Source organism: Herpailurus yagouaroundi, unplaced genomic scaffold (genome assembly GCF_014898765.1).
Source record: "Herpailurus yagouaroundi ecotype Mexico unplaced genomic scaffold, PumYag 29, whole genome shotgun sequence".
In the NCBI taxonomy this organism is placed as follows: domain Eukaryota; kingdom Metazoa; phylum Chordata; class Mammalia; order Carnivora; family Felidae; genus Herpailurus; species Herpailurus yagouaroundi.
The window spans coordinates 42,310,992-42,333,014 of NW_024412377.1; the positions used below are offsets into that span (position 1 = coordinate 42,310,992).

The 22,023-nt window shown below is 53.5% G+C and overlaps 1 protein-coding gene across 1 annotated transcript in view; it reads left to right on the forward strand.

The window, feature by feature from the left end:
• Positions 1-22,023, forward strand: part of PPARGC1B (PPARG coactivator 1 beta) — a 112,403-nt gene that overhangs the window by 31,424 nt on the left and 58,956 nt on the right.

The following is a 22,023-nucleotide window of genomic DNA, read 5'->3' on the forward strand; positions in this document are numbered from 1 at the left end:
TACACGCTATAGTCCTGATTACAGAGCACCCATCATTTCACTGGATCCCACTGAAGGCAAGTGTAAGATGATGGAATTATCTGTTCCTCCCCTTGCTCCCTCCCCGCAAATCAGGTGGCTGGCCTCTTTGGGAAGGTGGATGTTCTCTGAGTGGCTCTGAGAGAGAAGCAGGTTTTCTGCTTGCACTTTGAGAACATGAGTGTGAACCTACCCACCATCAGCAGGGAGGTGGCTGGAGCGTAAGGAGGAAACAAAACCACTGTGTTTCTTTCCAAGTCCATTTGGCTGACGGTGCAGGCCTGGCATGACTGGTGTGGAGATGAGGACCGGTCCCCGCATTGAGCGGGCAGAGGGCTGTCCTAGCAACTCCCTGGCCCCCGGCGAGGATATCCTCCTGGGCCAGGGGAGGAAGTCTGCCCCACGCTAGGAAACAACAGGCTTCTTTCTGTACAGTTGGACGCCTCTGCCCATTTCCCACGCTGGCTTGGCTGGCAGGGAAGGGTGTGGGCTGGGGTGTAAAGTTCATGGAAGCGGGGCTGGGACCCGAGGGGGTGTTTGTGCAGAGAGCTTCAAAAGCCCGCAGATGCAATCCTGTACCTCCAGCCTTTTCCCCTGCTTCAGGAGATGTGTCTGGGTGAGGCCAGCTGGAAAGATTCCCTGATAATAAAATAATTGTTTAGAAATGATAGTTTATTCAGGGCTCCCAAGGGAAGCCCTGCTTTTCCTTCTTCCTGCTTTTCTCTCTGAGCCCATGGGACACCAGAAAACTGAGGATGTGTGGAGAGATGGTATGGGGTGTAAGACTTTATTGAAGGGGAGAGTCAGGTTTTACAACTTCAGAGGGAATCTAGAACCTTGTTTTCAATGTAAAAAGTCTAGAAATCTAGAACCCTCTCAAATCATCAATTTATGGAGATCCTTTGGTTTTACATTCCTCCCAAAGTAAGGAAGCTTCTCTCAGCATCCCCAGAAAATGCTGTACCCACTTATCGGTGCACCTCCTGAGACAGAACATTTCATTCCCACCGCGGGGTATCCCATTGCGTTTGGACATCTGACAGCTTAGCTGTTCCTTTTGTTGAGCTGAGCTTCTCCCTGGAACTTTCTAGCATTTGTCCATATTCTTCTATGTAACATCTTGCATTTCCCCCTTACAAATGATAATCAAGGTGGCTAAATGATAAAGAGCAGGAGAGGTGGGTTCTCCCTGGGACAGGAAGCGCATCGAGGGTGGAGGAATTTGCTTTTCCCCTCCTTGGGTCTTTGCCCACAGTGGAGGGACCGCTGGCCACTTCCTTCTTCTGGGCTTTAGTTTCTTTACTTACACATTGATTGGGGGCTGTATTAGCTTTTCTATTGCCGCTATAACCATTTCACACTAACGTAATGGCTTAAAGCAATACAAATTTATTATCTTTTAGTTCTGGAGGTCAGAAGTCCAGAACAGGTCTCACTGGGCTAAAATCTAGCTGTTGGCTGGCCCGTATTCCTTCCTGGAGGCTCTAGGACAGAATCCATGTCCTTGCCTTTTCGAGCTGCTAAAGGCTGCCCACACTCCTTGGCTTGTGGTCGCGTTGCTCTAACCTCTACTTATATCATTGCTCCTTCTTCTGTGGCTCTGACCCTCCTGCCTCCCTCTTATAAAGACCCTGTGATTACATTGAGCCCACCGGATAATCCAGGATAATCTCCCATCTCAAGATCCTTAGCTTAATCCTATCTGTAAAAAACGCTTTTGCCTTGTAAGGTGACACATTCATGGATTTGGGGGATCAGGATGTAGGCATCTTTGGGGGACGTCGCTTGCTGTAGGGATGAACTCCATGATCTCTGGAGCCCCCTCAGCCATGTGTTAGCTCAGCACTGCCCCTCAGATGCACCCCCCTCCTTCCCTCTGGGTTGCAGGACCCCCTTTCTCTTGCAGAGTCTGGATTCCTAACAGGCAGAAATGCTGAGGTCCTGGAGGTGCCTACTCTGGCTGTCAGATTCTGTTCAATTTTCTTATGACTCAAGTGAAAACACACCGAATTTTTACCCTTCCAGGAGCCATATTTCTGTTGTCCGATAGCACCCCTCAAAGTGCAGAGAAATATGACCTTATCTCTGCCCTCAAAAAAAAGTTGATCATCCAGTTAGGAGGAGACATAGGCAGTCAGTAGCTCTGTGCCCTTAGCAAGTAACTTACCATCTCTGAGTCTCAGTTTCTCCATCTGTTAACTGGGAATAGTAGCACCTTCTTTTTCCTCCAAGGGTGGCGTTAAGCTAAAAATCAGGAATTATTTTGGAAATACAAGGGTTTATTGGGATGGCATGAGATACCTTGAGCAATACCAGAGCAGTCATAAGGACTTACGTGATTAAACGTGACCCAAAATTATTATAGGGTAAGGCCGGCTATGGCTTAAGTTGGTGGGGGCCACTCTGGAAGAGTTGAGGACCTTGGGCTTTGGAAAATCATCACCACTGCCAAATTGCATGTTCTAGAACCTCGAAGAAATGGAATGGCTGGTTTATTGAGGCTAAGACAAGAGTACAAATGGAAGTTCCCAGCCTTCATAGTGTGGGGTCTCATGTACACGCACGCAGGTGCCCCCAGCTGAGTGTCCAAGCCCCTTCTGCCTTTTTCCCTGCAGCCGACAGCTGCTCAGTCACCCCTTGAGCCTAGGAGTAGAGTACGTGTACCCTGCGTGTGCTGTGCTGTTGTCCTGTGGATGATGGACCTGAGTGGGGGCGGCAGGGGGAGGTCTGCACAGGGTCTGGGAGCAGGCTCAGTGCCATTTAGGCATTTGGGGTCTGGGGGAGGGCCAAAGCAATGCCCTCTAAGATGCAAAACCCAGAGCGAGGGCCCTGATTGCCCAGGTCTGAAGAGCTATTCAGGGGGCAGGGTTGTGGGCAAAGGCACGGAGGCGGGATCTAGCTGAGTGTGGTCTCAGACCTGTGAGGTCAGATTTTGGGGGTGGGGAAGGCATGGAGTAATGGGTACCACATATCCTGTTGCACTGTGTGCTACAGAAATTTTAGTAGAAGTGTTTTCTTTTCCTCTGCCAATTTTATGTAGAAAGATATAACAAACTGTATTTCTTTTTCCTTGTTCTATTTGCCTATCTGGCAGCACCAATTATTATTATTATTATTATTATTTTTTTAATGTTTATTTTTGAGAGAGTGAGCGAGAGAGAGCAAGAGAGAGAGAACACGAGTGGGGAAGGGGCAGAGAGAGAGGGAGACACAGAATCCGAAGCAGGCTCCAGGCCCTCAGCTGTCAGCACAGAGCCCGACACGGGGCCCGAACCCGCGAACCCTGAGATCATGACCTGAGCCAAAGTCAGACGTTCAACCAACTGAGCCACCCAGGCGCCCCTGGCGGCACCAATTAAAAAGCCTTACCCAGGGGGTGCCTGGGTGGCTCAGTCGGTTAAGCTTCCGACTTTGGCTCAGGTCATGATCTCGCGGTTCGTGAGTTCGGGCCCCGCGTCGGGCTCTGTGCTGACAGCTCAGGGCCTGGAGCCTGTTTCGGATTCTGTGTCTCCCTCTCTTTCTCTGACCCTCCCCCATTCATATTCTGTCTCTCTCTGTCTCAAAAATAAATAAATGTTAAAAAAAAAAAAAAAAAGCCTTACTCTACCTTACTTCTCATGGGTTTGCTGGTAAATGGGTAACAACTGGCTGTGGGGTCGTCTGAGGATCCCGGAATTTTAGGATTTGCCAGGTTGCGTGATGTAAATTTCCCTACTGTGGCCAATTTCACGACACCACTGTGATGCCACTGAATATCTCTCCAAGCTGGCTCCGGCTTTCATCTGCTTTACATTTCATTTTAATCCTCAAACGATCTTGTGATTTAGGTGCATCATCCCAGATTTGCAGACAGCAAACAGACTCAGAGAGGTGAAGGTTTCCAACCCAAGCCTGCCAGATTCCTAACCTGAGGGTGCTATACTGAGCCTTTCTCCCTCTTGTGGACTTAATTCCGTCCCGCCCCCCCCCCCGCCCCAAAACCCTGCCCATTATTGTATTGATGCCCTAAACCCCAGTGTGACTGTACCCGGGGACAGGACCCTTAATGAGGTAAGGTTAAGTAAGGTTAAGTGAGACCCCGGAGAAGAGGCCACGTGAAGACACGGCAAGACAACTGTCTATGAGCTGAGAATCCTCACCAGAACCAACCCTGCTGGCACTTTGGTCTTTGGTCTTGGACTTCTAGCTCCCAGAACTGTGAGAAAATACATTTCTGCTGTTTAAACCTCCCAGTCTTTTGTTCAGGCAGCCCTGGCAAATGAATCCATTCTTTTTTCTGTTTTTGCATTTTTAAAAATGTTTATTTGTTTTTTTGAGAGAGAGAGAGAGAGAGAGCGAGTTGGGGAGGAGCAGAGAGAGAGGGAGACAGAGAATCCGAAGCAGGCTCCAGGCTCTGAGCTGTCAGCACAGGACCCCACGCGGGGCCCGAACTCATGGGCTGTGAGATCATGACCTGAGCGGAAGTTGGAGGCTTAACCACCTGAGCCACCCAGGCGCCCTGCAAACGAATCCATTCTAATGGTGTGGCCCTAAAACCCCAGGGCCATAGGCATTGTCCTGCCAGCATTTTTGCAGGAGATTTGCCCTTGCAACAGGTCCTGGGGAACGTCTGTGCAGCAGGACCTTAGAGGTCACCCCTAAGGTCTCTTTCCCGGTGACCGGTGCTGTCGCTGCCAGACCTCACGTCGCCTCTCCCCTCACCACACCAAGGTCAGTGAGGGCTAGATGGAGCCCCAAAGGCATAGAGGGGTTGCAGGGGCATTTCTTTCCCCCAACTGCTGGTGTCAGCTGTACTGTAGGGATTCTCAGGGGGTTGGCATTCAGTGTCAGAGCCCTTGGGAGCTTTGAAAAACTCTCACCCTTCTGGTCTACTAGCAACTCCCTGTGAGTTCAGCCAGGGTGACTGAACTGGAGAATGTGACTGAGAATTGGGGTGGGGGTGGGGAGGAGGGGAGACGGTAGGTCCCAGAAGGGCCAAGAGGAGAGTTGGGCGGGCAGCCGGACTCCCACGTGGCTTCTGATCTGTGGCTGTGGGGTGTGGTCAGGGTGCACATCATACAGCGAGAGGAACCAGCAGAGTCCAGAAGCAGGTCGGGCGTACCACAGCCCCACGCCGTATTGGGGGTGGAGAGCCCTTCGAGGGTCCGCTCTGACCTACCACGTGAGCTTTAGATAAGCAGACCCAGGAGCAACGTTTGGTGTTGGGCCAGAGCAGCTTTGGTGGTGAAGGCCTTTGCTATGAGCATGCTGGGCTGGTGGTGATGACGTTCTAGGAGGGAGTTTGGCAGGGACATTGATGGACCCATGGATGGTAGGTTAGGGTGTGGTGGGTCTGTGTCATGCTGGCTGTTGGGGTTTGTGCTAATGACGTCGCGACGTTTGGTAACACGGACGTGGCTGTGGGGGCTGCGTGGTGTTGTTGTGACCTTTGTTGTGTTTTCTAGAACTGAGCGGTGGAGGTGGTGCATGGGGGGGGGTGGATTTGGTGGCACAGTGCTTGTGACCCTGCGAAAGGCGTTGTGGCAGCATTCACGATGCCCGTGTCCCGTGTTGACAGTCCCACCACGGAGGCATCTGGCCTTCAAGGTAAGGGTGCTGGCTGTGGTGCTGTTGGAGAATGGTGTTTTCTCCCGGGCTGTGGTGCTTGCTGTTTTTGGTTACCAGTGCCGGCTGGGCTGGTGCTTTCGGTCTGTGACTTCTTGGTGTTTGGGGCGGCCACACGGGCTTTGACGGGGTTGGGGGACAGAGGTTGCTAAGGTGAGGGCTTCGGCAGTCAGGTGAGACCTACCTGCCTTTGATTAATCAAAACAGCCCCAGAGGAAGCACAGCCTTGCCTCCCAAGCCTGATGCCCCCAGTGCCCCCGACATCCTGTCAGTGTCTCTGGCCGGTGTTTTGGGGGGTGTGGCTCATGACTGAACCTGGCAGTTGGTTTTTCTCAGCCGATGCCTCCCGCCCCCACAGAGGGAAGCCGGCTGTGGCTCCTTGTCTGGCTCATGGGTCAGGATAGGGTGAGACAGCTTCTACTGTCCCTGCCAGGCTGCTCTCCTCCAGCCTGACCCCTCCTGGTCCCCTCCCTTTGAAAGGAAGCCCCCACCCCCCACCCCAGCCTTGTGAGGTTCCGCTCTCTTGAATGCCTGTTGAACTCCTACTCACTCTTCAAAGCCTAACTCCTCTTCCAGGAAACCTCCCTGATTGACTTTCTCTCCGCAACCCCGGGTGATCTCTGCCCATTTGGGCTTCTGCCGGGCATTGCTTACTCCCAACTTTGCATGTTGCCTCCCCACTGGATTTGCTCCTTGCTTAAGTAAGCATTTATTGGGTACCCAGCATTTGCCAGCCTTGGGCAAGTGAACACAATAGCATCCCGTCTTTGTGGAAAGGGATGAGGTTGGGGGAAGACAGACAATAATCAAGGATCCAAATCAGTGCGCGGCTGCACACTGAGAGAGTGCTACGAAGCCACCAGATGTGGTGGGCGGGGGGATGGGGGGGCACTCAAAAGCCAGGAGGGCCCCTGAGGTGGCCCAGGCAGGGTGGCTTTTAGCCTCGCTGGAGACGGAAGGTGGAAGCAGGTAGAGCAGCGGGGATCGGCCTTTCAGGGAGGAGGTGAGTGTGAACTTCTGCAGGAGGAGACCTGATTGCCTGGGCTCAATGGTGACTCTCTGGGACTGGGTGACTGTGGTCAGGGCCCAGGGTGCCAGGCCCTCCTGCACCTTCCTGGCGTTTCTCCAGGATGTCGGTGCTCTGTCCCCAGGATCCCACCCCACCCTGCGTGGGGCCCCACGGCAGCCTGCGTGGCCAGTCCCTCAGAAAGGAGGTATCTGCTGGTGTGCCTCAGGGTCCCAGCCGGAGCCCTGCCTGTTTTGGCCATTTTGTAATTAAATTTTTTTTTTAACATTTATTTATTTTTGAGACAGAGAGAGACAGAGCATGAATGGGGGAGGGGCAGAGAGAGAGGGAGACACAGAATCGGAGGCAGGCTCCAGGCTCTGAGCCATCAGCCCAGAGCCCAACATGGGGCTCGAACTCACGGACCGCGAGATCGTGACCTGAGCTGAAGTCAGACGCTCAACCGACTGAGCCACCCAGGCGCCCCTGTTTTGGCCATTTTAGCACCACTTAGGAGAGCAAATGAGGCCTTTGTCCTGAGTTCAGCTCTGCCCTGATGCCCTTCGTGGAGAGGCCAGGATGATAGCGGCATCTGAGCCCCATTAGGAAGTCGAGGGCTTGGTACCTCGTAGCAGCCGTGAGGCAGGGAGCCTGGCGAAGCCCCTGCCCCACTCTGTTGAGAGGGCACAGGAGGGTTGCCGCTAACTAACTGTGTGCAATGAGCCCCAATTCCCCCACCCACAAAATGGGGCTCAAAATATAACATAGTTTTATATCCTTAAGAAGTGTAACTGGGGTGATACAGGTAAGGCACTCAGCAGTGGGTGTGGCACGGAGTAAGGGCTCAATAAAGATTCGCTGCTGCTATCGTCCTGCTGGGGTCTGGTCCTGTGACGAACTACTTGACCACAGGGATCACAGCTGAGTATTAAATTGGGGCTTGGGACGATCTCTCAGACTCCCAGCTTTCACATTGGTTCATTGGGCATGCAGGCTGCATTGCATATAACCCAGGCCTTTCAGGGAGTCAGGTGTTCAGGGATACGCATGACTGAGTGGCTGCCCCAGGTGTGACCTGCCTGCTGGGCAGGGTCTGAGCCTCACCCGATCTCCCCTCTGCCTCTGCTCTGCACTGAGCCCGATACTGTCCTTTGCAGCTAGGCCCCGTTGGCTTGCTCAGAAAATGGCCGCAGTCCTCCAGGACCCGCTCAAGGGATGAGGTGGCAGGTTTGAGAGCTGAGGGCCTTGTGCCCAGGGGTTGGGTTCTATCCATAGAACCCCCAGAGTCCTCTGGGGAACTGGCTCACAGGATGGATGATACCAGGCCCCATCCCAGGTTTTCGCTTGGTCCGGGACTGGGATTGGTCTATGGGTTCTGGAGTCCTCATGCGTGGGTAGCTCTGACATAGCTAGCCCACAGACTGGCGTTTGGAGGCCATGAGTCCACATTGAACAGAGAGGAAACTGAGGCCCAGCGTGGGAAGTGGAGACTTGGCCGAGGTCCCAGAGTGGGTGATTGGCAGAGCTGAAACCTCAGTCCAAAACTCTGGACTCTACATCCAGTGCTCCTCACTGCCCAGCATGGCCTTTTGTGGTGGTCCCTCCACCTCAGCTCATGTGAGACTCGGGACCACGGCCCAACTGAACAACATGTCCCCCAGCCAGAGAGCAGGGCGAGTTGTGGCTTGTGCTGGCCGCCGTGGGGTAGGCACCAGCAATGGGGCTGGTTACACAACTTCACCTGGACTGGCCTCCCTTTCCTCATTTGGTGGGCGTGTTCATGCACAGTGATGGGTGTGTGAGGGGTGTGTAGGGGTGTGTAGGGGCAGCTCCCTGCCATGGAGGCCTCTGGACAGCCTCACGTGGGTGAACTCTCACCCCTCCTCGGGGTTTTATTGCAGTAGCCATAACTGTGGGGGCAGGGGCAGGGGCAGGGACATAGCAGCAAACCTGTCATCTGCCAACTCTCTGTAACCTTAGACGGTTTCCTTGGCCTTCAGTTCCTTCTCTTCGAAGGAGCTCATCATTCTTGCCCTGCCCACTGCCTGGGTTGCTTGGAGGGTACAGTAGAGTGAGGCATGGACAGGCTTCCTGGAAGGGAGAAAATCATGTCTGAGATGTCACACAAGCGGAAACTCCCCTTACAGCGCCCATGGCAGACAGAACTAATCAATCACCATACTCCGTCCTCTGAATCTGGACAGATTCCTTTGCCAAAACAGGGCTTCGGGCAGACTTCCCAATCCATTGGAGCTGGCACTCGAGACCAACATTTTCTGAGCGATCTAGAAAGGGATGCTGAGTCTGCAGCTGGGCATGTCTTGTATTGAAGGCTTCAGCTAATGACACCTACTTCTCTTCGTGTCCTAGGATGGGAGCCAGGAAGTACTCAGGGCTCTGGGTCTCTGGCTTTCGGCTCCACGTCTGTCCTTTGACTCTCTTCTCCCCTTTCCCCTTTCCCCCTGCCCTGTGCCTCTCTCCACAGTTGGCAGGGAAGGGAGTTGTGGTGCTAGGTGCTGGATGGTCCATAAGGAAAGTAAATCAAATGAGATAGAGATCAGTTAATCGATAGAATCCTCCCTTCTTCCCCTCCCTGACCTCCCCTTAACTGGCTCCCAACACAACCAAGCTGTTTGAGGCCAACATTGCCCCCTAGTGGTGAGCACTGAGAGCATGCTGACTGTACCACGCACTCTCTCTCCATCGTTCCTTTTCTTCCCTGCCCAGGCATGACCGCATTGCTTTACCTCCATCTTGGTTACAAGCTTTCTTTTCCACTCCTACACTTCTCTGACAGGTGTCATAGAAAAGACAACAGAGCATAGGGATAAAGGTCATGAAGGGGCACTAGGCTGGGAGCAAGAGGAGTTGACTGTAGCTTCCTTCCCATTGCTACCTTACTGTGCGACCAAATTCCTGCCTCTCTGTGGGCCTTAGTTGCCCCGTCTGCACTGTAAAATTGGCCTATGTTCAGTGTGTCCCGAAAGGGGTGCCAAAATCCTTTTAGTCTGGACAGCTTTTCGCCGCATGTAGGACTGCCCGTGCAGTCGGGACAGTTAGCATCTCAGGCACCCAAATCATTGTACCAACTTGGAGCTCGCAAATGCCCCTTAGCAGTGGTACCACCCACAGTTGGCATCCCGAGACCAGGGGGTCTTGAGATCATGCACGAGGTGGATGCTTCCGCCTAGGGTGTGGTGAGTTCACCAGGTGGCCCTGGTGGGACCAGGGGAATGGTCCACCCAGAGGGACCGTGGCCTTAGCCTTGGACCTGCGTTTGTATCTATGCTCAGCCACTTGCGAGCCCTAAGCCTTCGGACAAGTTTGAACAAGACTGTGTGGTTCTCAGACGAGGATAGAAATAGCCCGGTAACCCTGTCCCTCTAGCAGCAGATGGGGTGAGGTGCTCTGCGTGTACTCGAGGGCACGCACCCTCGTACTCCTGACTGGCTCTTGGCCCCGACTCCTAACCCCACCCCCTGCCCCCCCCCCTTCCACCACAGGAACAACCGTTTCCGGCACGTTGCGCTTTTTTGTTTGCAAGAGGGAGGCTGTTAATCCCATTTGCGGGTGTGGGGCCTGCGGCTCAGAAAGGTGGTGTGACTGGTCTTAATTAAGCAGCAGGGTCAGGGCTAGGACTCCGTCTGCGTCCATTTCTGTCATTGTCGCTGTGTGTGCTGGGTCTCAGCTACCGTTTGTTGAGCGTTATGCTGTGTGCCAGGGCTTTGGAGAAATGTTCCCAGTCATCTCAAACACACACGCACACATACACACTCTGCCCACTTTACAGATGTGGAAACTCGTCTTCTGAGAGAAGTCCCCAAATGCGTGCCAAGGCTGTCCAGGTTGGCACAGCCAGGATCCGAGGCCGCTCCTTCTGTTTCCAGAGCTTGCCCGCCCCCCCCCCGCCCCACATCTCTTTCCACTTACCTCCCAAAGCCCCCCACCCCCTGGGCCATGGCCAGGCCACGCTCAGTGGTAAGGCCTGGCCTGAGTTGTGCTGACAGCCAGGAGTGGGAGGGGGCACACTGGGCTCTGTGCCCAGGAATGTGTTGGGAAATTCCACTGCCATCCCACGCTACCCTCCCACGCTGGGAGGGAAGAGTTAAGTGGCTGCCTCGTCCCTCATGGATCACCGAGGCCTCTTCACTCCTTTTACAGCCTGGGTCTCCTCAGGAAACTGCCTGTGCCCCCCCCCCCCCCACCCCTCCATCCCAACTTTTTGCCTTCTTTGGTCCTCTCTCCCCATGAGGCTGTACCGCCCCACCCCCTCCCAAGCTCTAGCTTCCCAAGCAGGGAACACTTGGAAGTAGGGATTGAAAGCTCTCTTCTGACAACACACGCAGAGCGGCCGGCTGCTCACGCGTACGGACCAGCATCAGCTAGTTCTCGGCACATACCTTGTGCTCTTGGGGAGGGCATACGGGAGGCATCCCCCGGACCGAGGGCGGTGAGGGGGCCTGTGTCCCTGGCAAGAAGATTTCGTCTCTCTCTTACCCCCAGCCTACAACTGGGCAGGAGGTGAGGAGGTTTGTGAGGCTTCTCGACTCCACCTGGACCTCCAGTGGCCAGAGAGAACCCCGACGGCAGCGGAAGGAGGCTCCGAGCAGGGCTGCGGGCTCTCTGGGTCAAGGGGGTTTTCAAGGCTATCTATCTCCTGGAGACCACCCACCATCTGGTGCTTGCATCCCCCCCCCCCCCGCCACCCCACCACGCAGGCTGTGTTTGCACACGCCCAGTCTCAGAGCCCTCACTACCTCCAAGGCCGCCTGGAACCATCTTTGGGCGGCTCTGGCTGTCCTGGGGCTTCCTTAGGATAAATGAGCTGCAGGCTTAGCTTCGTGGGACCTCACAGAGTGAAGCTCACCCCTCCCCTGCAAGTCCCAGCTCTTCCCACCCCCTTCCGCCCAGGCTCCCCCGCCAACACAGGAGGCCAGACATCCTGGATCTGTAACTGTCTGGCTGTGGCTGGCTAATCTCAGACAAAATCTGGCGCTTATGGCCTCAGTTTCCTTATTTGAAAAAAAGGAAGTGGGACTGTGTGATCTCAGAACCTCCCCTCCACCATTTTCTAGGAGTCCATGGGAAGCGATTATCCAGAAGGTTCTAGAAGCATCACACAGGGGAGAGATGACCTGTGTCCGATGTCTTGTGTTTGACAGTGAGTTTCCTGGCAGACCAGTCTTAGGGAGCAGGTGCCCTAGACTAGGTCCCAACAAGACAGTTTTTGAATGTCACAGATTGAAGGGCCCTCCTCAGCCCCTCCTCAGAAGGGTCTTCCCTAGATTTCTGTTGACTACTAGATAGTTTCAGGCTCCTCCTCACGACACCGAAGCCCCATTATGATCTGATCACAGCCAGGCTCTGAATCGGAGCGCAGCTGCAGGAGAGTCCTGAGTTTTGAGTCCCACCTCTACTGCACCTTGGCCACCCACCATGGGCGGATCAGTAAGCCTCTCTGACCTCGAGTCTCCCCATCTTTTAGACAAATGCAAATTCTGGTGCATCGTAAGCACTCAGAAACAGGCACTCCTGCGTCTGGGGGAGGGGCTGCCTCTTCTGCCCTCAAGGTCAAATTTTGGTACGCCCTCCCCCCCAGAGTGTGGCTGGACCGCCTCGGGCACCACACGACGCTCCTGCCTTCAGGTTTTTATCGACCATCTGCTGTATACCAGAAACGGAGGGTACAGTGATGGAAAGACGGACAGGCTGCTGCATTCACGAGCTCTCTAGAGGCACAGAAATGAGGAAGCAAATCCGGAGACAGAATGGGGGCAAGCGAGCGGCTGCTGAGGGGTGCAGAAGAGGAAATAATGGGAGACGGGGCCGTCAGGAAAGGCTTGTGCCAGCATTGACTTTTGAGACGTCTGGCAAGAAAGAACATTGGAAAGAGCCTGGACGGGCCCCGATTGGAGGCTGGTGGGGTGAGGGCACAGACCTGCAGGGGAGGGCGACACGAGTGGAGTATGCCAGGTGGTGAGGTCAGAGCAGGCACTGTCTCCCCCCCACCCCCACCCCCGCCCCCGTGTTGCTGTGCCCTGGTGCTTTGTTGCTCTGTGATGTTTGATAGAGTGTTGACAGACTCCCTCCACGTTGGAGTTCTCCTGTTTCCGTTGGCATTTACTAACACCCTCTGGCTGGCAGCAAGGGAGTGACCGTTTCCCTGTCCCCAGGCTGAGAGGAGATGTGGGTGAAGGGCCTTGGGTCCTGGGTGGGGTGGAGGGGGAGGGACTGGCAATGAGTGCCTGGGCCTCCAGGTGGAAAGGCCGTGTCTGCTGCAGAGTTTGGGGGTGGGCAGGAGTGGGGGAGCAGAGCCATTGTCAGCCCAAAACACCCAGGAGGGCGAAGCCCCAAGCACGGCTTCTGATACGGTGATGAACCCTGAGTGGACGGCAGCCGGAGCCAAGTGTGGCCCAAGGCCTGGCCCCAGGCCTGCAGGGTTCAGATTCTCATCCTGACCTGTCAACAGTCCTCAGTATGACCCAGGTTGGCTCGCCTGACCTTGAATTGGGTGCAGGATTTCAAGTCAAACATTACCTAATGTTCGGTGGGCAGAGTCCAGCGCTGGGAGGACGGGATCTGGGTTCCGGTCTGGCTCTCTACCATCTTGCCGCTAAAGCTGAAGAGGACCCTTCTCCCTACTCTGCACCATGAGAAGCTTAAACTACGAGTTTCTAAGCCCCTTCTTGCTCTGACAGCTTGTAATTCTGATTTATCCTAGTTTTATAGGACATTGGCAGGAGGGTTTTGGGGGGAGGGGAGGGTGAAGTATGAAGCATGATGAATCTCAAAAACTGATGGATAATTCTGAACATTCAGATATCTTTTTTAATTTTTCTTTTAATGTTTATTTTTTGAGGAAGGGAGAGAGAGAGAGAGAGACAGAGCATGAGCGGGGGAGAGGCAGAGAGAGAGGGAGACACAGAATCCGAAGCAGGCTCCAGGCTCTGAGCTGTCGGCACAGAGCCCGATGTGGGGCTTGAACTCACGGACCATGAATGAGATCACGACCTGAGCTGAAGTCGGACGCTTAACCGACTGAGCCACCCAGGCGCCCCAGAACATTCAGATGTCTTAATAGAAGTCGGAGGTGTAGAACTAGGGAGAAGATGGTTCTGTCAGCACAACAGGCAAACCAATATGCTCTCAGGGAAGGAGGAACAAAAAGCCAGATGCCTTTAAACCATGTATTCTTCCAAATGGTAGGGGCTGTAGCAGCGTGCAACCCAGAGGAAACCAGATTCCAGGGAGGGCGTGAGATTTGCCTGCAAGTACTTGACCTTGGAGAGGATGGCGCTGGCGAGCCGAGGTCGCAAGGGGAGGTTCCCACTCAGGCTCTGGAGGAACTTCCCGTATGTCCAGAACTGCCCCCAGATGGAATGAGCTGGCCTGCCTTGGATGATAGGGTGTTTCCTGTCGTGGGCGATAGGAGAGGGCAGGTGGGACGGTCACCAGGCAGGCTGGCTGGTCTTTGTCCTCTGGAGGACCGGACTGGATGATCCCTGCCAGTTCTGCGTGGATGCCATTCTGTGAGGCGAGTTCAGGTCCGAGCCTGCCAACTCCTCTGTCGCGGGCCGCCGGGATAGTCACTCAGCCTGTGTGTGCCTCAGTTGACTCATGTGACAGGAGAGAGAATACCTGTGTGTCTCTCGGGCTTGTCGTCGAGATCAGTCGAGGCCACGGCTGCGGAGTCCTTTGTGTGGGGCAACCCCAGATTTGAGCAAGAGATGATTGTCGTTCTCTCTGCATTGTCTGCTTGGCACCCATGTCGGCTGATATTTGGGTGGCGGGCTGGGAGGAAGGAACCCCTCTTCCCACAGCTCACGCTGACGGGTCTATATAGTTGAGTTTCTGCCTTTAGGAATCTAGTCTTTGGGGGCAACAGAGGGAAGAGTAAACCCTGAAGCAGGGCTACTACAACCTGGCGTGAATGTTGGCATGGGCACTGGCCGAGACAGACATTACCCATCAAGCACCGTATTCGTCCTGCTGACTTCGGATGTGGCTTAAAATCCTCAAACACATGATGACAGCTACTATTAACTGTTAGGATTTGGCCTATGAGAGAAACTCTATTTGCTACCCCTAAATAAAGGGAAATTATTAATGCCATTTGTGGTCAGTGCAAGCAAGCGACTCAGTAAATGCATGACGGGGAGTGGCTGTGCTGGCAGGGAGTAGGGCTTGGGACAGCTGGGAGCTAAATTAAATTAGGCTGGGATGGCTTCTCGGTGGAGGTGGTGGTGGGCTAAGTCCAGGAGCGGGGAGAGTAAGAGAAGAAGAGAGAAGCAGCAAGGGCATTCTGGGCCATTGGTGTGGCGTAAGCAGGAACTCCGGGTGGCGGTGGGTTGGGAGTAGGGCTCGCGATAGCTTGGAGCTGTGGTGAGTGAGCACTGGGCTGGGTGTCGGGTCACTGATCTGCCACCCTTTCACTCTGTGGCCTCGGGTAAGGCCCCTTCCCTTTGTGTGAGGAAAGGAGCGAGCATTCGTCTGAGATCCTGCAAGCTCTTAAGAAGCTCTGAAAAAACCATTTCTGCAAAGACCAGCATCTCTGACACACACATGCACACACGCACCCCTCTCCCCAAGCAGTGGGTTCCTAATGAATGCCTTGTTGGTGGCAGCATATTAAAGTGTGATCCAAATGACTCAGAAATCTGGGGGCTGGAAACAGTAAGTACACCAGGGTAGTTACCGGGGATAGAAGCAGGATGTGGGCTGAGTGGGGCTTGGACTTGACAGATCCCTGGATTTCCAGAGGATGGAGTATTTTCCCTGAGGTCAGCAGCAGGTTGAGGTCCAGAGCAGCCGAGCTGGGTATCCGGGCCTCGGCATCATTTCAAGGCACCCTTTCATTCTTGGCCAAGAGAGAGGGGAGGCTGGGCAGGGGCAGGGGGGCTGACAGGTTCTCATCTATTTATAGCTGGGATTTGGGGTCACGCGGTTCTGGGTGCTGGGGTGGCCTGATGCTTGGCTTTGCCAGCCAGTCACAGGGCAGCTGGCCCCAGGGTCCTGCACATTAGCAGGTGCCCTAATGTGAACCCACAAGGCTGGCCTGGGCTCTGGCCAGATGCTCAGCATTCCCTCCTGACTCCCAGCAGGCCTCTGGGGGGCTGCCAAGTGCCGGCTGGGATAGAGGTAGAGAGTGAGGCAGAGCAAAAGGGAAGAAAGGGCTTGTGTGAAGGCAGCTGGGAGGGCTGTCCTGGCCAATGGTTCTGAGCTTTGCGGGGTTGACAGAAAGTCAGGGTGCTGAGGGCAAAGGTCCCAGAATGGGTACTAGAACTCCTGGGTGCTGGCGTCAGTGTCACACTGGAACGAGAGAAAGAGAGCGGGAGGGAGAGCGAGCGAGCGTGAGCGAGCACCTTGGCCTGCCCAGGCCTTTCTCATCCTCAGGACACATCTTTTCCCCTCCTGCAACACTCAGCGCCTCGGAGACCAATTAGTTAATTTCCACTGAGACGCACAGCCACGAGCAAGCAGGATTAGGGGACTTGTCCTGACCGATCAGCACATCTGCTCCCCTTTTGCCCTGTTGGAAACTCAGTTAAGGCTGTGCAGGGCTTTTCATACAGAGGGTGGCATGTCAGGGTAAAGAGGGCCAGTGACCTTGACAATGACTGCGTGGGGCCTGGGAGGCAAAGCGTGGGCTGGAGTCATGACCTCGGAGAACTCATCCAATTTTGGTGGGTTGTAGGCTCCTCATCTGTGAAATGGGGAGAACTCACCAGGATGCTAGAAGGGCCTGATAAGAGAGCCTGTGGATCCGTTCTGTAGCTTTCCACAAACGGGGGTATGGTAACAGCCGTATTCCTACCCACCGCCCGCGTGCACCTGTGTATACACGCACTCAGGTGCTGGCCTAGCCTGGACGAGAAAGGTGCGAGAGACCCCCCGACTTGCCTGCCTGACGCTGGCTGCACTGCTCCTCTGTTCTCAAGTACCCCAAACTCAGCATGTCCCAAGTGAAGCTCCTTTCACGTTTCACTCCCTGCCTCCAGCCCTGAACCAGGGAGCCCTCCTTAACTTTTCCTCCTTCCTCACTCCCCACAGCCCGGCTATCCCCCAGTCTGTTCACCAGAACAGAGATCACAATAGGTCCAACATTTTCTCCTCTTCATTTTACTTCCTTCTGCCCAGAGGCCACTATGTCGCATTGGCCTGTGGGACAGCCACTCATTGGACCTCCTGCTGCCATTTTGTCCCTATCTTCACGTGGCAGCCAGAACACAAATCCGACTTGTCACTGTCCTGCAGAAATCCCCCTCAGTGGAGCCCCATGATCTCAGGGCAAAGGCCACCCTTAACACAGTGGTTAGAAGTCCATTAGAGGCCCTGAGTACTTCCTTCTCATTCTTCCTGGTCTCCCCGAACCCTCACTCCAGCCGACTGTCTTTGTGTTCTAAATCTCCTGGGCACAGGTCTGGGAGCTCCCCGTCTAACTAGATGGCGGGGACCCTGCCTTTCTATCACTGCTATATCCCCAGATGCATGGTGCAAGTTAGCACTGGAATAACTGTTCGGGGAAAAGGAAAGTGTTTATGTATTCTCAGGGCAACAGGGAGTTCTCCATTCTGATATCCAGGCTCTCGGGAGGTCTGGAGAGAACCCTCACCCAGGGCAGCAGGAAGCCTGGGTCCCACATAAGCCTCTTCCTCTGAAGCCTCCGTCTCGTGTCTGTACAACCAAGGGTCGAACCAGATCTCCTCATTCTCATCTAAGGGCCCTTTTACTTCTACTGGTAGGACAGGAAAAAGGCAGAGGCTAGTGTCATGGGCATTGCAGCCGGACAGACCCAGGTTCAAATCTTGGCTTTTATCCCTGGTTGGCCAGTGATCTTGGGCCTCTCTGAACCTTGGTTTCTTCATCTGTGAAGGGGACGGAGGTCATCATTTCTGTTGTCTCAAATGGCAGTGCCCAATACTCAGCAAGCACACAGTAAGTGGGGGGCCCTTCCTTTTTTAAAAAGTTTACAATCTGACAGTGGAACGTGGCAGTTCAAATGACTCTTTAAGAAAAATTCATCCCCCCCCCCCCCCATCTTTTAGTGCTGAGTACTTGTAGAGAGGTTGCTGTGCGTATGGTCTGGCCTTTCACTCTGCCTCTCCTGAGATCCCAGTCTACCTTCTCGATACACAGGGCAAAAAGACTTTTTGGTTTCTTTACGAACGGTCCAGGCATGTCTGGAGGTTAGTGTTGTGACTCTTGGGAGCTGGTGCCACCCAACCCAGGTTGGCACTAAAAGAGGCCAGAGAGTAGGATCATTCCCTAACCCTTTGCCCACAGCTACGAGATTATCTGCCCAAGGGTCTGGGCCAACCTTGGCTCAGTGAAGGCAAACCGAAGGCTGAGCATGACACCCATTCTTTCTTTTTTTTTTTTTTTTTATGTTTATTTTATTTATTTGGGGGGGGGAGCAAGGGCAAACAGGAGAGGGGCAGAGAGAGAGAGGGAGAGAGAAAATCCCAAGCAGGCTCCGTGCTGTCAGCTCCAATGAGGGACTCGATCGCACGAACCAAAGATCATGACCTGAGCCAAGATAAAAAATCACACGCTTAACTGACTGAGCCACCCAGGTGCCCCTGACACCCATGTTTAAAAAAATATTTATTTTTGAGAGAGTGAGATAGAACATTAGCAGGGGAGGGGCAGAGAGAGAGGGGGACAGAGGCTCTGAAACGGGCCCTGTGCGGACAGCAGCGAGCCCCTGCAGGGCTTGAACTCACCAACCACGAGATCATGACCTGAGCTGAAGTCGGATGCTCAACCGACTGAGCCACCCAGGCCCCCCCCACCAACACCCATTCTTAATGGGAAGATACCCCAGGGGCAGAGGCCAAGACCCAGAGGCAGGTATCCGTGCAGACGCCTTCCCAGACACCCCGTCACAGGGGTGGCCTTGTGCCCAATCCCGGCTGCATGCCTGCTGTAGACTACAGAAACTGGACCTGGAGGCAGTCGGGGAGGAATGTCTTCCGTAGTAGAAAAGGTGAAGGAGGATTCAGAGGGTTGGAATGGAGACCGTCAAACAGCAGAGAACGTCGGCAAAATGAATGAAGGGATGAATGAGCAAACCAATGAATAAAATATTCTCCTGCCAGGAAGAGCCGAGTCTTCTCCCAGACCTCAGAAGCACAGCATTAGCCCCCTTGGCTCAAGCCTTGTCAGTTTTATTAGGTGCCTAGAGTAGAGAAAAAAATCACTAGGGAAAACCATAGCGTTAAGCTCAGTGGTTCTCGAACTTTTTTTTTTTAATGTTTATTTTTGAGGGGGGGGGAGGGGCAGAGAGGGAGACAGAGGATCCGAAGCAGGCTCTCTGTGCTGACGGCAGCGAGCCCGGCGTGGGGCTCGAACTCACTAACCGTGAGATCATGAACTGAGCCGAAGTTGGATGCTCAACCAACTGAGCCACACAGGTGCCTGTCAAGCTTTTTTTTTCATCCTACCCAACCTGCGTGTTAGAGAACCCAGGCTTTCTGCCCTCTACATATCCAGGGTACTCAGGATTGTTTGATTGTAAGCAATGGAGACCTGACTCAAAGTCACCCCCTAATAAAGGAATTTATTTTGTCCCATAAATGAAAATGTGGGGTTCAGGTTCAGTTGGCTCTAGGTGCTCTCTCAACTCTACTTTGTGGGGGTACCAGTTTCATACAGGTTCTTCCCAGTCAATGGGGAAAATGGCCACCAGGCTTCTCATGGATCAGCATAGTAACCACAATAGGAGAAGAGCATTTCTTTTCCAATAACATCAGCTAACATTGTGGGGCTGACTCTTGTTGTCTGGATTGGGGGCACAGGTTCAGCTCTGAGCCAGTTATGATGGCTGGGAAACGAGGGCCTCTGATTGCCCAGCAGTGGGTCATGGGCCCACTTCTGGAACAAGAGTGTGTATGTGGGTTCAGCATCACTGACCTATGAGGCCTCAAATGGGAAGGGTATTGTTCTCCAGAGAGCTGGCAGAGGGATAAAAACTCCTTGTGCCCATTGAACAGCTCCTCTTTACATTAAAAACCAATCGTCCTCCACATTGGGATTTTAAAATGTGATAATAACTAATTACCACACCTTTCACCGGCGTCCTTTGCCACACAGGGGAGACCTGCTGATGTGGAATGCTTCCCTACTAGCTGACATGACTGCCAGTCAAAGGTGAGGCTCTGGGGTTGAGTCTCAGCAGGACATCTGTGTTGAGCAGTTTCTTGGATGTGGGGAAAGATGGATGCTGCTGTGACCACATTCTACCCACCGGGCCACTACAGTCTCTGAGAGGGATCTGCAGGGAGGCTGACACGTGTAGTGATGCGATAGCTGTGGGCACCCCTGTCTCCCAGTCATAACTGGGTTTGGAAAGAACCCAAGTTTGGATAGAAGATTCCATGCAATGGAAGGGTTGGGTTTGTTTATCCCCCATCTGTGATCGATTGGTAATGACTGCCAAGAGTGCCTTGTTGGAGAGTCCGAAGCTGTGCTCCGGATCAGCAGGAAGGAGGCCTGTGATTGATTAGCAGTGTCTGCCACGGGCAAAGGCATTGAAGTGGTGAAGTTTGTCATGGGAGCCATTCCCGGGAGATTTTTTTTTAGCTCTCTCATTTCAGACATGAAGCAACAGAACAAATGAGAGCCACGTCGGGGCTCAAAGGAGGAACAGATGCAAATGGGGGCCTGCCTGGGAAGTGACTTGAGAGTTAATTCAGAGACCTAGCCTTTGACTGTGTGTCGGCTGTCTTCCCTGCCTTTGCCTTTTCTCATCTGCAAATGGGACAAATGGTCCAGTCCTGTGAACCAAGCAGGACTGTTAGGAGGATCAGTTGAGGTGATAAATGGGAAGTCATTTCATCATACGATTATAACAGCAAGCATTAAGTGCCACTTTATGTCCCAAGCACTGTTCTAAGTGCTTTACTTGAGCCGCATTCAGTCCTCAAAACAAGCCATGAGGTAGTTACTGTTATTCTCATTTTAAAGAGGACAGCACTGAGGTTCAGACATTAAGTCACAGGTCCACACAGCAGGGCAGCCTGGGGCTGTGGCCTGCACTGAATCCCTTCATTATGGTGCTTCTCACGGTAAACTGTAAAGTGTGCTGCACCTGAAAGGGATTACCTGAAGCCGCACCTCTAATTCCTTTCTTGCTCAGGAAATGTCCCAATCCACTCCCTCATTAACACCTATGGAGGTGAAACTGGTCTGCTCTGGTCTGTGTGTCAACCTTTCAGGCGTCGATGACACTTTTCCAAGACCTCATAGGCAGTAAGGAAGGGAAAGCAGTGTAAACCTAAGGGTGAGCCCTTGATCCCCAGTCAAACTGCCTGGATTTACCTCCTGGCTCTACTGTTTCCCAGCTGGGTGACCTTGGGCAAGTTAGCTAACCTCTCTGAGCCTTGGTTTTCTCATCTGTAAGTGGAGATGATAATCATACCTGCTGTGTGGGATTATTGCGGGGACTAACGAGGATCATGTAAGAGAGGTAGCATATTAAATATGCAGTGTGGGTCATGGGGATGGGGGTGGGAGTGTGGGTGCTGAGGTTAAAGGAGCCTGAAATGGTAGGGAGGGGGGCTGCTCTTCTCAGGACCAAGGACTTCCTGTAGCCTCATTTATGATGATGCCCGGGACAGCTATGAGCAGATAAAAGGAAGCTAGCACCCTCTACCCTAAGCCCCCAGACCTGGGGCTCGCTAACCCTCTGGAGTGTGCCTCTGCTCTCACCGGCTCTCCCGCCGCAGACAGATGCTGCTTCCCTGGTCCTTGCTGCCGCAGCCCCAAACCAGCCAAATCCAGAGTGAGCTAGTCTGCAGCGTGCACTTCCTGGGGGCCTTTGAGGCTTAAACAAGTCTAATAAAAGGAGCACAATCAGAAGAGATTCTGATACTAGGGTGAGGCATCTGAGAGTATACAAGTGCCCTTGTTTTGGGACCTGATGAAATAAGCAAAGGGATAAATGACAATGCTCCTTGATGGTTTGCTTTCCTGTCATTTACTCTGGGTACTTTGCCATTGGGAATGGGCTTCAGTAAGCCCACCTGTGAAATGGGACCCGGCACCCTATGGGGAAATGAGTGAAATGTATAGATTCCTGGTCTGGGGCAGTATTCTGGACAGTGGACATTAGTGGTTGCATCATCGCTTGGGGCTTGTTTAAAATGTGCATTCCTGGGTCTCCAGGATGGAGAATCCAAAAATGGATTCAGGGCCTTTGGGGTGGGGCCCAAGAAGTTGCATTTTTACAGGCTTCCCCAGGAGATTCTGCAGCAGCGGCTAAGTGAACGAAACCTTGGAAATGCTGTGTCTCTTCTTAAGGATATTCTTTGATTCTCTTAGATTTCTCCCAGGCTCTCCTCTGAGAGAGCCTCCGCCTGTCGGGCAGCCAAAAGACCCTGCAAGATGCCCAGGGC